The sequence below is a fragment of the Anolis sagrei genome, chromosome 2, assembly GCF_037176765.1.
Source record: "Anolis sagrei isolate rAnoSag1 chromosome 2, rAnoSag1.mat, whole genome shotgun sequence".
Classification (NCBI taxonomy): Eukaryota; Metazoa; Chordata; class Lepidosauria; order Squamata; family Dactyloidae; genus Anolis; species Anolis sagrei.
This window is the reverse complement of record NC_090022.1, coordinates 249,136,102-249,154,700: the sequence shown is the minus strand read 5'-3', so window position 1 is coordinate 249,154,700 and position 18,599 is coordinate 249,136,102.

Here is an 18,599-nt window from a genome sequence, read left to right as displayed (position 1 = left end):
ACAGTTAAGCATTTGAAATTAAATCAGAGATGTAGGCCTGTGGCCAGATTTTGTAAAGGATGAAAAACATTACATATACTTTAGCCTTATATCTCTACTATGTGCTGATGTGCTACTCCAACATGTCAACTTATTTATAAAATATTTAGGAAGACAGATATAGACAAAAATAACCCGGAGTTGATCTAGAAACCTTTGAGTGACTCTGAAACCTTTAAGAACTGTGAGTTTGGAATGCCTTATTAGTAGCCATCTTGACATAATAAACCCTGATCACACTATATGCCTCTTTGGGGTAAGGTTTTCCTCCTCTATCATACATTTTACAATGTAAATCCCTAGAATATTGATGAATCTTTCAAATTCAATTATTACCACATTTGATTTTTTAAAGCTCATGATCTCTCCTTTGGTATTTTTATAGCTTCTTATCAAGAACCAAATCAGAAATTGGTTTAACCATATGTGCCGGCCAAATGGGTGTGCTACTAGTTAACTACATTGCCAGGGATTAGCTTTCGTTTTCCTATCATAAACACCCAAGAAATAGAATCAAATAAGAGTAGATGGTAATTATGAAATGGAAAAAGTGCTACGATTGCTCCAGAACGTCCCTTCTCAAGTAGCTGAGCTAAACCAGCCCCTTGGTTCAACAAGGAGTTGGCAGTGATGATGCGAAGGAAGAGGGAAGTAGAGAGCGTGTGGCGTTTGGATCCAAGCGAGCTAAATCGAGCACGGTTTGTGTCCTTCTTAAGGGCATATGCCGCGGCAATAAAGTCCGTAAAGAAATCTTTCTTTGCGGCCACTATTGCGTCTGCGAAGAATCATCCGGCTGAGCTGTTTCGAGTTGTCAGAGGCCTTTTAAATCCCACCACTCAGGATGGGAGCCCTGGCAACTCAGCAGTTCGCCGTGAAGCCTTTGCTTGGTTCTTCGCAGACAAAGTCGCTTTGATCCGCTCTGGCCTGGATACCATAGTCTCTGAGGATGTAGCTGGAGCATCTGCTTGCCCAATTTTGATGGATTCATTTCAATTGGTGAAACCCGAGGATGTGGACAAGATACTTGGAGGAATGAGGCCTACCACATGCATCCTAGACCCCTGCCCATCCTGGCTTTTGAAGGAAGCCAGAGGGGGATTAGCCGAGTGGGTAACGGTGGTGGTTAATGCCTCCCTTCGGGAAGGCAATATTCCAGCGAGCTTAAAACAAGCTATAATAAAACCGCTGTTGAAAAAAACCATCACTGGACCCACTCAATTCGACAACTATTGGCCAGTTTCCAATCTTCCCTTCTTGGGCAAAGTCCTGGAACGTGTGGTGGCTTCACAACTCCAGGTATTCTTGGACAACACGGATTATCTGGATTCAGCACAGTCTGGCTTTAGGCCGGGTCATGGAACTAAAACAGTCTTGGTCGCCTTAGTAGATGATCTTCGCCAAGAATTAGACAGGGGGAGTGTGTCCCTGTTGGTTCTGCTGGACCTCTCAGCGGCTTTCGATACCATCGACCACGGTATCCTTCTGAAACGCCTCGCAGGAATGGGTCTTGGAGGTACTGTTTTGCAGTGGCTCCGGTCCTTCCTAGAGGGTCGCTCTCAGAAGGTGTTATTGGGAGACACCTGTTCTACCCCACAACCATTGTCTTGTGGGGTTCCTCAGTGTTCAATACTGTCTCCCATGTTGTTTAACATCTACATGAAGCCGCTGGGAGAGATCATCCAGAGTTTCGGGGTACGATGTCGTCTGTACGCGGATGATGTCCAACTCTGTTACTCCTTTCCACCTTCTTCTAAGGAGGCTGTTCAGGTCCTGAACCGGTGCTTGGCCGCTGTAATGGTCTGGATGAGGGCGAACAAATTGAAATTGAATCCAGGCAAGACAGAGGTACTCCTGGTCAGTCGTAAGGCCGAACAGGGTATAGGGTTACAGCCTGTGTTGGATGGGGTTACACTCCCCCTGAAGACGCAGGTTCGCAGTCTGGGTGTGATCTTGGACTCATCGCTGAGCCTGGAGCCCCAGGTTTCAGCGGTGACCAGGGGAGCATTCGCACAACTAAAACTTGTGCACCAGCTGCGCCCGTACCTTGGGAAGTCTGACTTGGCCACGGTAGTCCACGCTCTGGTTACATCCCGTATAGACTACTGCAACGCTCTCTACGTGGGGTTGCCTCTGAAGACTGCTCGGAAGCTTCAAATGGTCCAACGATCGGAAGCTTCAAATGGTCCAATTTGCTACTGGGCACAATTCAAAGTGCTGGCTTTAGCCTTTAAAGCCCTAAACGGTTCTGGCCCGACCTATCTGTCTGAACGCATCTCCTCCTATGAACCAGTTAGGATGTTAAGATCGTCTGGGGAGGCCCTGCTCTCGATCCTGCCGGCCTCATAAGCACGTCTGGCAGGGACGAGAGACAGGACCTTCTCAGTAGTGGCCCCCCGGCTGTGGAACGCCCTTCCTACAGACATTAGATTGGCCCCCCCTTATTGGCATTCCGGAAGAGAGTGAAGACCTGGCTCTTCACTCTCTTCCGGAACAGGCTTTTAACTAAACAGTGCAATTGATTGTTTACTGGAATATGGATTAATGGACAACGAGATCGGATGCTGATTCTATTGATGAGACGTGATGGATTGCTGTTTTGCTGTATTGTTGCATTGATGTTTTTGATGTTAATTAATTGATACTACTGTTTTAAATGACTAATGATTTTGTACTGTGTTGCTGATACTGGTTGTTAACCGCTCTGAGTCACCTGATGGCTGAGAAGAGCAGTATACAAGTAAAGTAAGTAAGTAAATAAATAAATACATCCTCTGTTCTATCCTAGTACATATAGTATAGGATCTACCTGAGGTTCAGATCAGCATAATTCCAAAAATCTGTATCATTGACTTTATTTCACATATACTGTTTTATTATTGTCATGGATAAAATTAGCCACCGGCTTTTGAGCCTGGGGATGAATTATACTCAAGACCTCATCTAGTGTGGTCTTGTGTGTTTTGCCTTCTTGATTTCCATAGGAGAAGCTACATCTTTCCCAATAGCAAAATGCTCAAGTAGGATAGTAGTAGTACATAGCCACCCCAATTTCTCAATGAGCCTTAGAAACCTTGGATGGCATGAATGGCAAATCAGCCCTAGCTCTGTTTCAGATGCATCTTAGTGCAAAGAGATCAAATCAGTCGTACCTTTTACTCTAACAAATTGAATTTTAAGGGAATAAATGGGTCTGGGAAGTGATGTCACATTTTAATATTAAAAAAGTCCCCTAAGCAGTGGTTCCCACCAGGTATTTTGGACTTTAGCTCCCACAAGTTCTAAGAGCTGGTAAACTGACTGGGATTTCTGGGAGTTGAAGTCATAACAACTGGAGTACTAATAATTGGTAACCACTGCACTAAAGGTGTCAGAGGATACAATTTGCCATTTGGAGAATGTCTTTTTCAGGGTTTTGGGAAGTAAGGAAGTGAGGAGAAAAAGCTCAGCAAATTCTGGTGAAGGAAAAACTAGTGACATACCTTCTTTTTCTTCCTGTCTTTCTCTTTGTCTTACTTTCTTTCTTCTGCATTTCAATCTTATCCAATGGCATTGACCAATACCCCTGGGAATTGCTGCTGACCATTTTCTTTTATTCCACTATCACCTGCCCTATCCTTACACAGACTTCATTTTCAAGATGGAAATGACTGGCCACCTCTGTGAAGTGGGGTAGAGATGCTTGAAAGACCTTAAAATGGCCTTAGTGATCCACATGAAGTCAGTGGGCTATAGTTTTTTCTACCTCTGATCCAAGTTCCAGCTTAAATGTCATTGGTGGTACAAGCATGGGCCAGTTAACCTCAGGAAATGACATAATAACCATACATCACAGTAACTGGGTGATCATGGAAATGCCATACACTGTCATTGACTGCTGCTTTCACCCACTACTTCAAGGCATCTAGAAGGCCAAGTCAATTAATTTTTTCTAGGTCCCAAATGTTATAAAGTGGATTTTCACTAGAAAACTCTGCTTTGCCTTTAAAGATAAGAAAAAAATAAAAATATTTAGAAGGTTGAAAAATAAGTATTGAGTATTCAGAAACCCAAAAGGGAAGAAACCTACACTGTTTTTTGTAGTTTGTTATTCATTCTGCACAAAATTAGCTTATGATTTTGTTCTGAAAACAGCAATTTTTGGACTTTTAAATATTCTGTGTATGTTTTCTGTGGAAAAAACCAACTAATTGTGTGCAGAATAAGACTACAGTGTTTTCTATGCAAGAAATACAATTTTGAGTTTAGAAAATATTTTCTACAGAGAAAATTGTATTTCATGTGCAGTAAATGTCATTTTCTGAGTAAAAAAATGAATCCCAAAGTGTAAATAAATATCAAAGTATAAGAAAAGCTATGAAAATCACTCCTGTAAAATAATCCAATGGACTAACAGTGTGCAGAATAAGACAACTGTGTTTTCAATGCAAGAAACACAATTTTGAGTTCAAAAAATATTGTGTGGAAAATATTTTCTGCAGAGAAAAATCTATTTCATGTGCATCAAATGTCATTTTCTGAGCAAAAAAAAAACCCCCAAAACAATCCCAAATTGTAAATATCAGAGTACAATAAAAGCTGTTAAAATGACTCCTTGGAAAACAAATTTAGTGTATAATTTGATGCCTCTTTGCCTCTATGGAACAGTATCCAACAAAAGGTTACCTTAAGTCCAGATGCTGTATCTTGAATGCATCCTTTCTTAACTGCATGAAAGGTCCTCAAGATAATACTGCTTTTTAGTTTCCTCAGTCCATGTATAAACATATACAATAACCCTGTCATCTTTGTTATATTGATGATTTTAGACTAGCTATGAGAAAAGCCAAAGGTAGGACTATTTTTTTTAGCTGGATGACGCTCAAAATTATTTCTGACAATAATTTGTTTTATTTAGTTAAGGAAATGAGGGTATGGGATGGCAAGGAATTTCACCTGAGTCCTTTTGACCTTTTGTCTCTCAGGTTTTTTCTCCCTCTGGCAATCTTCTTCAGGAACTTAAGTCCCATTAAGTTACTTCTCCCAGCATTTGCTGACTGGGGAGGGTGTCAGTAGATGACAGGTGGGTTGAAAATTAATAGGATCAATACGCTGCACAGAGCTATGTTTTACCTGTTGTGTAAGCAACCAATAAAGTAGTAACCATTTCCACCCAAATTCTAATAGTCCATCCATTTCTCGCAAGCCCACACCCTTTTACATATTCTAAAGCTCTCAGTTGAAATCTTGAGAAAGTGCTACCAATTGATGTAGACATCTTGAGATAATGAGCAATACTGGATTAAAAATAAATCAGCTTCTTACATCCTTAATGGCTACATAGAAGATGACCTCAACTTTTTAAAAAAAAAAACGACACATGATGACGATCATCAATTTGAATGGAATGATTAAACACGAGCATAAGTTATCTTTGTAGAGGAGCAATTTCCTTAAAATTTTATTTTCAATCAGCCATTTTTCTCCTTAAAATTGTACATTTTATCTGCTTTTTATCTACACTAGAAAAAGTCTATGTCTAACCTTTCCAGATTCCTCTTACTGGTGCAAAAAAGAATCATCAGAAATTAATATAGGAGTTCATATTGTGACATCTGAATGTCCACTTGTAAAACTATATTTCTCAATTAAAATAATGTTCTCTTCTTGATTGTATACTAATAAAATTTCCTTCATATTTACATATTTTTCATCCATATTCTAATATATAGTTTAGATATATCATTTGCATTTCCAAATGGAAATAAGTAGCAGCTCTCTTTAATGGAAATTTTGAATAGCTGAGAAATATAGTTAGCACTGAGAATAGGAAACTACATTAACATTGTTATTCAATTTATAGTTAGCCACAAATACATGGCTAGTTTCTTTTGTATGCTTTTTCTATATACTTTTAAAATGTTATATAATAGATATATTTAGAAATATACCAGCACTTATGCTTAAAATACAATTTTCTCATAGTCTCAAGGTTGCTTCATGGGTGTTTGTTTTAATCAAAACAATATGCTTTAATATTATAAAGCAGACACTATTTTTTTAATAAGACTGTTTACTTTGCAACATAGGAATATTTATTAAGTTTCTGTTGCAATCATACAATCAAGCATATTCCTTGATTGAGCCAATCCAATGCTCACTACAGAATACTCACAATTCGAAAAACTCACAATTAGTTTTTTGACAGAAACTAAAGGTTTGGTTTTAGGACCAGGCTTTTGGACAATAGATGCAAGCAGCACTTTATGGGAATGTGACTGGAATGATGATATGACTGATGAGACTGTTTTACTGTTTTAATGATGGCTTATGTATTGTTAATTATGATTTTATGTCTAATTGTGGTTTTAATTTTGTAATTTGTTATGTAATGGCTTCGGAATGGGGCCCATTGCAAGCCGTTCTGAGTCCCCCCTTCGGGGGTTGAGAAGGACGGGATAGAAATGCGAGAAATAAATAAATAAATAAATTCACTTCAAGATTTCATTGTGATAATGTGGTATATCATATACTACAGTGATAGAAAACATTGGGGGATAAATCCAAAAGTTTCTTTGTTCTGGTGAAGAAATCTTTGTCTCACGGAAAACTCTGATTTACCTTGTTCTGAATGCAAAAATCACCAAGGACCCTTCCATTTCTAGCCTACAGCAACTGATATTCATTGACAGTCTACCACCTAAGTACTAGCCATGATTGATCCTGCTTTGCTTCCAAGATAAATCATGATCTGGTGCCTGTAGAAAATTTAGGTCTGCCACACCATTCTAATAACAAAATGCCCTCTCCCAACCTAAATTTAAAAATGTTTCCCTACAAAAAAAAAATATCTGGGAGAGAGCCAACTAGACCTTACGAGAAAGGGAGTTGAACATCTTGGGTGCGGTCATTGGAAACACTCAACAAGCTGTCTTGTCATGTTATTATGGCCAGTCTCAACTAGCATATCATCAGTTATAAGAGCTTTTTCTTTATATTCCTGGCTTTCAATAATACTAGGATCATCCCTCAAATCTGTGAAAGTTGTGTATCTCCGAAGCAGTCGGAATTTGAATTTCCTGTTCTAGAAGTTTTCTGATTTTGTGTTTACAAGTGTAAAGGATTACAGTCATAGGACATATTTACAACTTTTTCTCTCTCTGATTGCCTGTTATGCTAGGACAGTGTAGAGTTCATCTACACTGTTTAATAGCATTTTCACTGCCATGACGCAATGCTATGGAATCCTAGGAGTTGTAGTTTGGTGAGGCACCAGAAAAGGCTAAATATCTTCTTACAGTTTCCATGATTCCATAACACTGAGCCAGGGCAGTTGAAGTGATGTGAACTGCATTAACTCTATACATCCTGGGATGTGGTAACAGGCTTGGTGTTTGCTTGGATCAGTGCAGTTGTGTGCTTTCAAGCTATTACAACAATCCTTAGGCAAAACTAACTCAAGATTTTCTTGTTAATATTTGTTTGGGTAAGGGGTTACTTGTGTATTCCTCTGACACAGTTGTTTTCTATGACTGAGTGTGGATTTGAACCTGGTCTTCAGAGGTGTAATCCAGCGCTCAAACCTGTACACCTGTTCCTTGTCCGTCTGTTTGGGTACTGATTGGCTTCTTTGGAAATGGTCCAGAATTTTCTTGAAGCCTCAAATTGTCCTGTTTTGCTCTTTTAAAAAACAGCCTCAATACAAAATTGAAAGTAAAAGAAAAATGCTTTACTCCAGCAAACAAAATAAGCAAATGCAATTGAAAAAGAAAACAAGGAAGTCTTACTACAGACACCAATGAAAGTCTTTTGCAAAGTCCCAGCAAAATCAGGAAATAATAAAGGCACAGATCACGGAGTCACAAAGCAGGTTCTGACAGTAACAGAGTTGTTGTTAGCAGTGAAAAGCTAAGTTCTCCTGCTTCTGATTTATACCCCACGCAGGAGGGCTTAGGGCATCACCCAATTAGCTCATCAATCTTTTAGCAGCTAATCAAGCTGACCGCCTCCTGCTCTCTGACTCCCTCCATCTTTCCACAAAAGTAGGCACCTGCAAAACCTCATTGTCGGATTCTTCTTTCTCTCCCTCCAAGACCTGAGCACCTCGCTGCTCCTCTTCCTCTTCTGACAATGAGGAATCCTCAACACAAATACTGTTTCTTTTTATATATTTTCATGGATCCTTTATCTATCCTAAAACATTTCAGCTTATATCTCTGAAAGCCTCCATGGCTGTATCTATGAAACCATTCATACCCTTCTAAACTGAATACAACTCTCCAAGGTAATTGAAAATAAAGCTATAGGCATTTGTTGATTTCCTGATTGTAGTCATACTAGTCAACAAAGACATACTGAAAGTTTCAGAAAATGAAGCAAAACAATCTTTTGCCACAAATTCAAGGTGAAGCATGAAGTCAATTACCAAGCAGAGGAAGAACTTAATCCTAATAAATGGATTGGGTTCCAAGGCAAACATGTTTTAAGAACATGTGTACTTCTATTTGGATTGCAATCATTATCTATACTATATTTAACAACTGATGTCTGCTTGGAAATGCATCACATAACTAATGTTAAATCTTTACATTTCACATTTTCCCCTAATTATTAGATCATTACACTTAGTGTAAACCAATTTAGGTTTGTATTAGCAGTGACTGGTGATAGTCCCTGACCTTTGACCTTCAGGTTAATGAAAAGCTCCTGTGTGTAATTGCTGTGTCTTAAGATGGCACTTTGCTATGCAATCTTTATTGCTGTAAAAATGCTATTTAAAGTTTTGTTTTACATGAACAAGTTGAAGAACATTATTTCTGCAGTGAGTAATAATTATCTGCCTCCTGGCTGAAAATATATGCAGCGGATAAATTGTGTTCATCTAGTAGCCTTTGTTTGTGAGACAAGTTAATTAAAAGAGGAATGTCGAAAAATATGTCTGCCCACTGGGTGTTGATAGAGTAATATTATTTTTCAAGAAAATATTCTGCACAAACATCCTTTTGTTTTTATAGATAGGGATGAACATGAGGTAGATATTGTGCTTCTACCTAGTGAATTATAAAGAAAAGGGGAACGGAGATAAAAGAAATATCTCTCATATTCCACCTCTCTTCCCAAAACAAATGTTATGTTTCATCTTGGGAAACAAATAACTTTTTCAAATGAGTGGAAGGACAAAAGAACAAGGGGGTGGTAGTCACAAAGATGAATTACAACTTATTTGGCAAATCTTTTTCATCATTTATAATGTAGAGTGGGATAGGTGAAGTTGCCTACATTGGGACAAAATTGGTGGGATCATGAAAATGAAAGAGCTATGAGGTCAAGAAATGCTGAACCTGTCAGATAGGATGTTTGATTGATGAAGGAGATTCTGACAGTGAGAAACATAAGTAAGTAGATACGTTGGCTAAAAGGTTGAGCACAGTTTAAAAGTCTCAAACAGACTGTTGTATTGACCATTCCACCATTAGTGGTTTCATTTTATATTCTTGTCAGGAAGCCAAAAATGAAAAGGGAAAAGAGCTTCAATATCTCTTCTTGTATTCATAAGTAGAGATGTCTGACGGAATACTTTCTAGCAAGTAACTTTTATTTAATTCTGTTTCATTTGTTGTAAACAAGTACAAGGGGAAGCACAAATAAAATGTATAAAGGAAAAACAAAGACTCAGTTAAAACATTAATTGCACAGGAAGAGTACCAGTGACTAATACTGCAGGTGATGTTTTGATTGGGATACGACTCTGATTTTATTATTTATTTAAATTTAGATTTTGTCTTTTTCTTAACATGGGATACAAGGTGTCATACAACCTATTAAATGGAATACAGTTTAAAAACTTTAAGTACAAGAGTTAAAACAAATGAAATTAAATTTCCATTTAAAAACACATGTTAAAATGTACATTAAAAGCAGTATTTAAAACATGCAATAAAATAGAAGCAATATCCTTCATTAATAGCTCTATCTGCCACAATGTATTAAAAACCAAAAGCCTTCTTAAATAAAAATTAAATGTCAGCTGAAATATGGCAAGGAGGGGTCCAATTGGACCTCCTCAGAAAGAGAGCCCCTACAGCTTCAGAGCAGCCATGGAGAAGGCTCTCTGTGGAGTTGTAACCAGGAATTGCTATAATGTGGTGGAACCAAGCAAAGGTCTTACCCTGCAAATCTTAAAACTCTAGAAGGTTCATAAATGGAGACAGGGCATGTCTTGGAGTACTGTATAGCCTATTATAGCCAGCAAAGAGATAGGTAGTATTTACTAAAGGTATGCATTTTTTGTTTGCCTCATAATCGGATAAAATTTATTAAATTTTGTATTTACAAGGCAATATCTGATACGCGGGCATGGCCTAAGCCAAAAATTTCAAAATCAAAACTTATCCCATTCTTTTTTTGTTTGTTTTAGTTTTGTAAATCTCAGAAGGCTCCCAAAGTCAATTTCCTTTTCGGTGCAAGGAAGTAAAGCCAAGCCAAAAAGGCTGCCTTACTGCTTTACCTTGTATTTTCTCTAAATTACTGGAGTCTCGGTAAGCAGAAAAAAGAGGGAGCAGTGTTTTCTGGGAATAGCACAGAAGTTTGGAAAATGTAGTTTGAGAAGGGTTTCTGTTGGTTAATATGAGAGACGTTCAATGAGATAACTGTTGTGGCTTTTTTAAAACAATGTTTTCTACATTTTTAATCCCTAAAATCAGTAGATGTATGAATATTTCTGTAAGTTGTAAGTTCTGTTATTGTACAGAAAATTCAAGGATATAGCTCTCTTAGTTTTTTAAATGTTATTTATATAAAAAAATGAACATTCCCCAAAACTCTGTGGATAAGTGAAAAGTTCTGACATTTGGTGGCCTAGTAGTGGTAAGTGTGTTCTACTACTGTAGCAAGTTTCACCTTGCGTATACCTCCATGTCTGTGTTTTCCTGAGCTATTTATGCCATGGATTGGGGGCAAATGTCTATTTCGCCCCCATCCCCCACCAAGCCCCTTAAGACCTCCTTAATCCCCAACTGCCAATCAGCCAAAAATTGAGAGTTACCCAAATCAGATAAGTGTACCCCATCGTAACGGTAAAATTGTGTTTTGTCAAGCGTAATGTCCTTGTGATGTATATGAAATCCTCTACCCCTTGCCAGCGCAGTGTGCATGGCCCAGTTCACACACTTTCTGGCTTTTTCGAGTTTCCTGACATCACCGCCTCCTAGCCACCGAAGGCGTGGAATGATAGCTGACCAAGCGATGTGAACCCAAGACCATGCCTGCCATATCTTAAGAATGTCAGCGTGAGCTAAAACCCAGGTGCTGGCCAAAGGAAGAGTTCCAGGCGTATCTCTCTGCCCAGTGGGCGTAATTGTGCCCACAAAAGGGGATCCTCCATCTATGCACCGGCCTGGCAGGCTCTGAATGATAATAACAAATTCAAAACAGCACCGAGTGAATATAGTGCCTATAAGCTTCAGATTTTCACCTGCCAATTAATATTTATTTATTATTTATTTATTTACCTTACTTATATAAGGTAAAGCCAAAAAGATGGATCCATCTGTTTCAAAAATTGCGTCTTGTAATGGATCAAGAAACACTGAGTAGCCAGCGAGCCCCCCTTTCTCTTGGGTCCGCACACAAAACACCTGGCTCTCATCTTGATTTAGCCAGCTTCAGGACATCAACACCTGCATGCCACCCACGGCAAGGAAACATGTTGGTACAAACAGAAAGATGGATCCATCTATTTCAAAAATTGAGTCTTGTAACGGGACAAAAACACTGCCAGCGAGCCCCCTTTCTCTTGGGTCCGCACAAAAACACCTGGCTCTCCTCTTGATTTCGCCAGCTTCCGGACATCAAGTCCGCACAAAAAACACCTGGCTCTCCTCTTGATTTAGTCAGCTTCCGGACATCAAGTCTGCACAAAAAACACCTGGCTCTCCTCTTGATTTAGCCAGCTTCTGGACATCAGGTCCGCTTCCGGACATCAGGTCTGCACAAGAACACCTGGCTCTCCTCTTGATTTAGCCAGCTTCCGGACATCAGGTCCGCTTCCGGACATCAGGTCCGCACAAGAACACCTGGCTCTCCTCTAGATTTAGCCAGCTACCGGACATCAACATCAGCATACCGTCCCCGGCAAGGACTCATTGATGACCGGTACATCTGATAGGGATTCACCCCTTACTGTAAGAACAAAGGGATAAAACCATCCCACCCTCAGCCTCTCTTCATTCAAATTAGACAATGAACGAGGCCTGCAATGGTCATCATGGATATTACATTGGCTCAACCCTGTGGGCATAGCAACGGAACTATACCAAAAGTGATAGGACTTCCCTCAATGACCAATGCAACTGATCCTGAAACCAGTTAGTGGTAAGAAAAATGACATGAATATCGATCTTTGAATGAATTGAAGTTGTGACTCTCTCAGAGTTGCCTCACATTCTGCCCAGTCAAATAACTTTTTGGGTGCCCCGATGGATAAAAATATATCTCACGTTATGCGCATCAAGCCCATAGAGAAGGGCCTTAATGACCATTATCCAAACATTATTTGTTAGCTGACCTACATCGTGGTTAGCAAGCTGTCACCAAGAAAGAATTTCCGAATATAGATTAGGTGATGGCCCCAACTGTGCAGGTGGTCGTGTCACATCCCAGGTAGCAGCCCGCACTCGTAAGCTGAACATGAGATCTTTATCAACTGTCCTGCCCCTGGCTTGAAATGTCCAACCCAGGTGTTTTATTTTCAGGCGATGCGGTACACCATGTCCCATGTCCTTCTTATCATATGAAATCATGGGAATAGAATTATTGGTGACTCTATCAGTAGCCGAATTATCGACTGAATTGTAGATACGATTAGCCACAGTCTTTGGCACATAACGCCACAGCCTCCCGGGTGGACGAACTTAAGAGTTGAATATACATAATTAGTGGCTTAAATCTCTAGAACAGCCAGCTTTAAGTCCCCATTAGCCATTGAAATAGACTCTAATCGTAATGGCCCGGGAGCATCAGGGACCGACTAACATCTTTGGCAACTAGTCCTGTCTCAAATTAGGAGACCGTTGATTTAGGTAAGTCTAGGCATTGAGCAGGTCAGCTCTAATAGAGGTGTCAACCTGCCATACTGATGAGGTGACCCTGTGTGTAGAATGGGATTGCCAAAGGATGCATAGCAAACCGATCTGGCACAACAATTTTAAAAACCAACTTAATAGCTGATTAATCTGCGAAACTCACTTGGGGTGGCATCTTAGCTAAATCGAGCCTTCAATTACACTGACTGTAGGGAGGCAACCCAAGCAATGAATAGAGAGGCAAACGGGCATAAACCTGAACTCTGAGGACCATAAAGAAACCATTAACAAATAACAGGCTGCAGCAGCACAGTGTAGCCTTGAATCAGTCTCTCATTATATATTATATTATATTATATTATATTATATTATATTATATTATATTATTATAATATGCTATAATATTTCCCATTATTGGATGCATTATAGCATCCAAGCTGGCTATGACAGTTGTGACTTATGGTTGGCGATTTGATATGAAACCTGAAAACTTGTCCTCAAACAAGCGTGTATTATAAGTTAAGATATGTATAATATATTGTCTTTGAACCGCAAAAGCCATCCATCCCCGAAGAGGGGATATATATTATCAATTATTTGGTTCGTCGAAATGAAGTAGTGTTTATATCTACATATATATATTATAGCCTATCCCTATCACGCCGACCAGTACAAATCGATGGTGCGTGTAAGCACACCAAAGCAGGGTGGCTAACTGTTGTAAGTGTCACGGCCGTGTAAGGTTGGCCGGCCATGTCTCCCAGGACCAAGCTGCGGTCCCAGGAACCTGTGTCTGCGGGTTTGGTACCTGTAGCGTGGTTGGCTCATTGGCACACCCTGTGCTCATGGCGCTTGGCATCAGAGCAGCTGGGTGGGGTGCAGCAAGTGATTGATTATGGGGTGGCTCTGTGACCGCCGCGTGTCTGAGTTCGCCATCTCTGGACGGTGTGAAGGTATGCCCAGCCTCTAAAGCAGAAACACAGAAAGAAAATTCTAAACAATGGCGTCTTATATGCCTGCCAACGGGCCAGGAGACCGCTGGGAGTAGTATCACCATTTTTGTTGACGAGCCTCCACACCGGCCAAAAGAGGGCCAAGATCATGTGAGGTAATGTCCTCGTCGTGTGATGATGCAACAGCGAGAGACGGAAGGTGCTTTATTGCTGTTTTGTTCACCGGGCCCATATCCTTTGAACCCCCCTAACATTTTCCCTGGCCGACATCCTGTACAATCACCATTGCAGTCACATTTACCATCAAGCTTCGTTTTTGTCGGAGTGAGAAAACTTTTGATGGCAAAACAAGGTTTAGTTATAATGATGGATAATCCATCACTGTCTGGGTGAACCCCTAGATTTAATGATGAGCACCAATTATTATCTGAGGCCCATCATGGTTAGGATGAGGCCTGGCTCTTTTGTAGGGATTGGGCACCATCCTATTCTATCCAATTATATGCGCATAGAATCATAGAGTTGGAAGAGACCCCATGGGCCACCCAGTCCAACCTCCCTGTCAGGAAAATTGGCCATTATATTGAAACGTTTTTCTTAATATTATATATATATAAATATATACGCACACACACCTAAATATATCTATATAGTTTCCTCATTGAGGAGGCCATATGGCTCCCCAGCCTGGTCTTAGCATGCTCTTCCAATTGTCATGAGTATATATATATATATATATATATATATATATATATATACACACACACACACATGTGCACAAAACAGATATACATATAGATATATACATACAAAATCTCTCCCCCTGCCTGCTAAAGCTGCCATGCCCAGCCCTGTTAGGCTCTTTTTAAAAAAAATAAAAATAAAAAAATGGTGGCCGCACGGACCGGGGCCATTAGCTCACCCTCAGGCACTCCAAAATGGCGGAGACCGCCAAAATGGCAGCCGCCACGGCGCCGCAAACACGCTGCCGTCCTAGGGCAGCACCGCGCTGCCGCCACCGGCCTACTAATCAGGCAATGGAGGGGGAGGAATGGCACCCCCCTCCCAAAGCAGCTCAAGAAGGCGGCGAGCCCGCGAAAAATTGGCGCCCACCACCCAGCGCGGTTTTTTTATATATATATAACTAAAAAATGCCTTGCCGAGCTGCCGCGCTGCAGACCCGGCCATACATTGAGTAAGGGAGGGTGGGGGGAAGAGAGGCACCCCCCTCCCGAAGCCCCTGCCAAAAAAGGCCATAGGCCACCGTAATGGCGCCCGCCGCTCGACGGTGCGGCGAAACGCGTGCCAGGAGGCAGTGCGGCGGCGCATCGACCCGCGCCCGGCCGATGGGGGAGGTGAGTGAGCACCCCACCTCCCCTGCTAGCCCCCAAGACCGACCTGCGGAGGTCGGCCCAAACACGTCTTCTCCCCTCACAAGTCTTAAAGACTGAGGGAGGAGGCTGGCTCGAGAGCTCAGCCAGCCCCCGCCCTCCTTCCAGGAGGTTCCATAGGAACCTCCCATTTCTCTCCCTTCAGGGGGAGGGGCAAATCGCTCTCCCCACCAACTTCGTTGGTGTGGAGAGTCCCTTTTTGTGTAATTATTGTAATGAAATAGTAACAAAATTTCATTATTCTCATTATAGTGATGAATTTTTCACAAACTATACTTTAGAAACACTTGAGAAATGAAATCCCAGTAGCTCCCTCCCCCCCTCTAGCTTTGTAATGACTTTTGAACCATTTTTAATGGCTTGCACATCCCTAGTATATTTACCATTCCAACTTGCAATACTTTTCTGTTTTAAAAAAATGTAATGATAGCATAGTCATCTTATATACATGAGATGCACTTAGATTTTCAAACTTGGGTCTGAAGTTGAACAAATAAAATTTGATTTGCGCTTCCTTGCTTTTATGGGCTGGAAAATAATTGTCTAGCTATCTTTTTAAGTGAACCTGCTTAGAGAAAAATATATGGATATATATGATTAATATGATTCTAAATTCCATTTCAATGATCATAGAATCATAGTGTTGGAAGAGACCTCATGGGCCATCCAGTCCAACCCCCTGCCAAGAAGCAGGAATATTGCATTCAAAGCACCCCTGACAGGTGGCCATCCAGCCTCTGTTTAAAAGCCTCCAAAGAAGGAGCCTCCACCACACTCCAGGGCAGAGAGTTCCACTGCTGAACAGTTCTCACAGTCAGGAAGTTCTTCCTAATGTTCAGATGGAATCTCCTTTCTTGTAGTTTGAAGCCATTGTTCCGTGTCTTAGTCTCCAGGGAAGCAGAAAACAAGCTTGCTCCCTCATCCCTGTGACTTCCTCTCACATATTTATACATTGCTATCATGTCTCCTCTCAGCCTTCTCTTCTTCAGGCTAAACATGCCCAGCTCTTTAAGCTGCTCTTCATAGGGCTTGTTCTTCAGACCCTTGATCATTTTAGTCACCCTCCTCTGGACACATTCCAGTTTGTCAATATCTCTCTTGAATTGTGGTGCCCAGAATTGGACACAATATTCCAGGTGTGGTCTAACCAAAGTGGAATAGAGAGGTAGCATTACTTCCCTAGATCTAGACACTATGCTCCTATTGATGCAGGCCAAAATCCCATTGGCTCTTTTTGCCGCCACATCACATTGTTGGCTCATGTTTAACTTGCTGTCCACAAGGACTCCAAGATATTTTTCATATGTACTGCTCTCAAGCCAGGCATACCCCATTCTGTTTCTTTGCATTTCATTTTTCCTGCCAAAGTGGAGTATCTTGCATTTGTCACTGTTGAACTTCATTTTGTTAGTTTTGGCCCATCTCTCTAATCTGTCAAGATCATTTTGTATCCTGCTCCTGTCTTCTGGAGTATTGGCTATCCCTCCCAATTTGGTGTCATCTGCAAACTTGATGATCATGCCTTCTAACCCTTCATCTAAGTCATTAATAAAGATGTTGAACAGGATTGGGCCCAGGACGGAACCCTGCGGCACTCTGCTTGTCACTTCTTTCCAGGATGAAGAAGCAGCATTAGTGAGCACCCTCTGGGTTCGTCCATTTAACCAATTACAGATCCACCTCACTGTAGTTTTGCCTAGCCCACATTAAATACTGATTTGAAAATGTTTCCATTAATATAGCAATCTGGCTATAATATCCTTTCAATGTTCCTGGCTAAATTGCACAGGATAAAATATATAATCTTATAGAAAGCATGTATGTATGCATGCACGCACATATGGATACATATACAATTTATTTATTGATCAATGCAGTCTGAATCTGTGAATGCATTTTCCTTTAGTAATACAAAAGTACAAATAAATGTTGATGGTTAAAAATAACTGCTTAGTGAACAGAAGGCAACAACCATAGACAGATATTTAGGATGTCAAGTGAAATATAATGGAATGCCATAAAAAGATACATAAAATAGGTATGAATATAGTGTGCATAAGAGCCAAAGTAAAAATTACAAAGAACTTACAAATAGAAGTAAATCTATAGTTATTGTAGAAGTAATTTACAGTAGCATTTTGGTGGATAAATATAGCATTAGTTTTGTTCAGTGCATAAAAGAAAGAGAAAATGAGGATTTTTTTGTTTCTTCTCAAAAATTCCCAAGATGCATATATCAAACATGGAAGTTTCCCCTAAAGATGTTTTTGAAATCAACAATTTATTTATTTATGTATTCAGGATCTTTTGCTGGAGACCTTCAAGGCTCTGTGTAATTAAAATAATCATTCCCATTCACCTCTTTTAGCCTAAAGGAAGAAATAAAAAGGACTGGCCATTTATTAGACTAGGCAGCTATTTCTGCTTTTACGGAATAGCTGATGCACTGCTGCATCACCAAATATTATTAAAGTCAGATGTAGAACTGACAGTTGGAGGCACATTCCCATTGTTTAGGGTCCTCGGGTCTGCATTAAATCCTGGATTCACCTATATGGTGCTGCATTTTGTTTTCTATCAAGGCATAGGAGTGGTAAATTATAAATCATAGTATTCCAATGATTCCTTACTTGTCTTATTCAGGACACAAATCTCTGATTAATGCAGGACTGTATTTTCCCCTGAGTATTAAGCCTAATAGGACTACCAGAGTATTACATGCAATTATATGTTGTCATTTTTTCCCCTTTTAGTGTGTACTTGGTAATTTCAAAAGGCTTACTTGAAGTAAGAATTACCTTTTATGTAATTGTTCTAATGTCACTTTCAACAATGACAATCAAGAGGTAAAGCTTTCCTTTTTTCTAAGAGCCTGTGTGTTAGAAGGCTCATCTACAAGAAAAAAATTCAGGCTATAAAAAGTAAAAAGCAAGCAAACATAGAGGCCATACTAATGTTTTAAGGGAAAGTGACATCAAAACGTTTTTCATGTGGCATGTAAGAACTGGGAAGTCAGGGAATGGGATCCACCTATTTGTTTTGCTCCCATCTTCCATGAATTCACTGCAGTGTGGGAAAAGGTACAGATATTTTTCCTGCATGTAGATGGTTTGACCTGCCCCTCTTTGTTGTTTTTTCACTGGCAGACAAAGACTTTC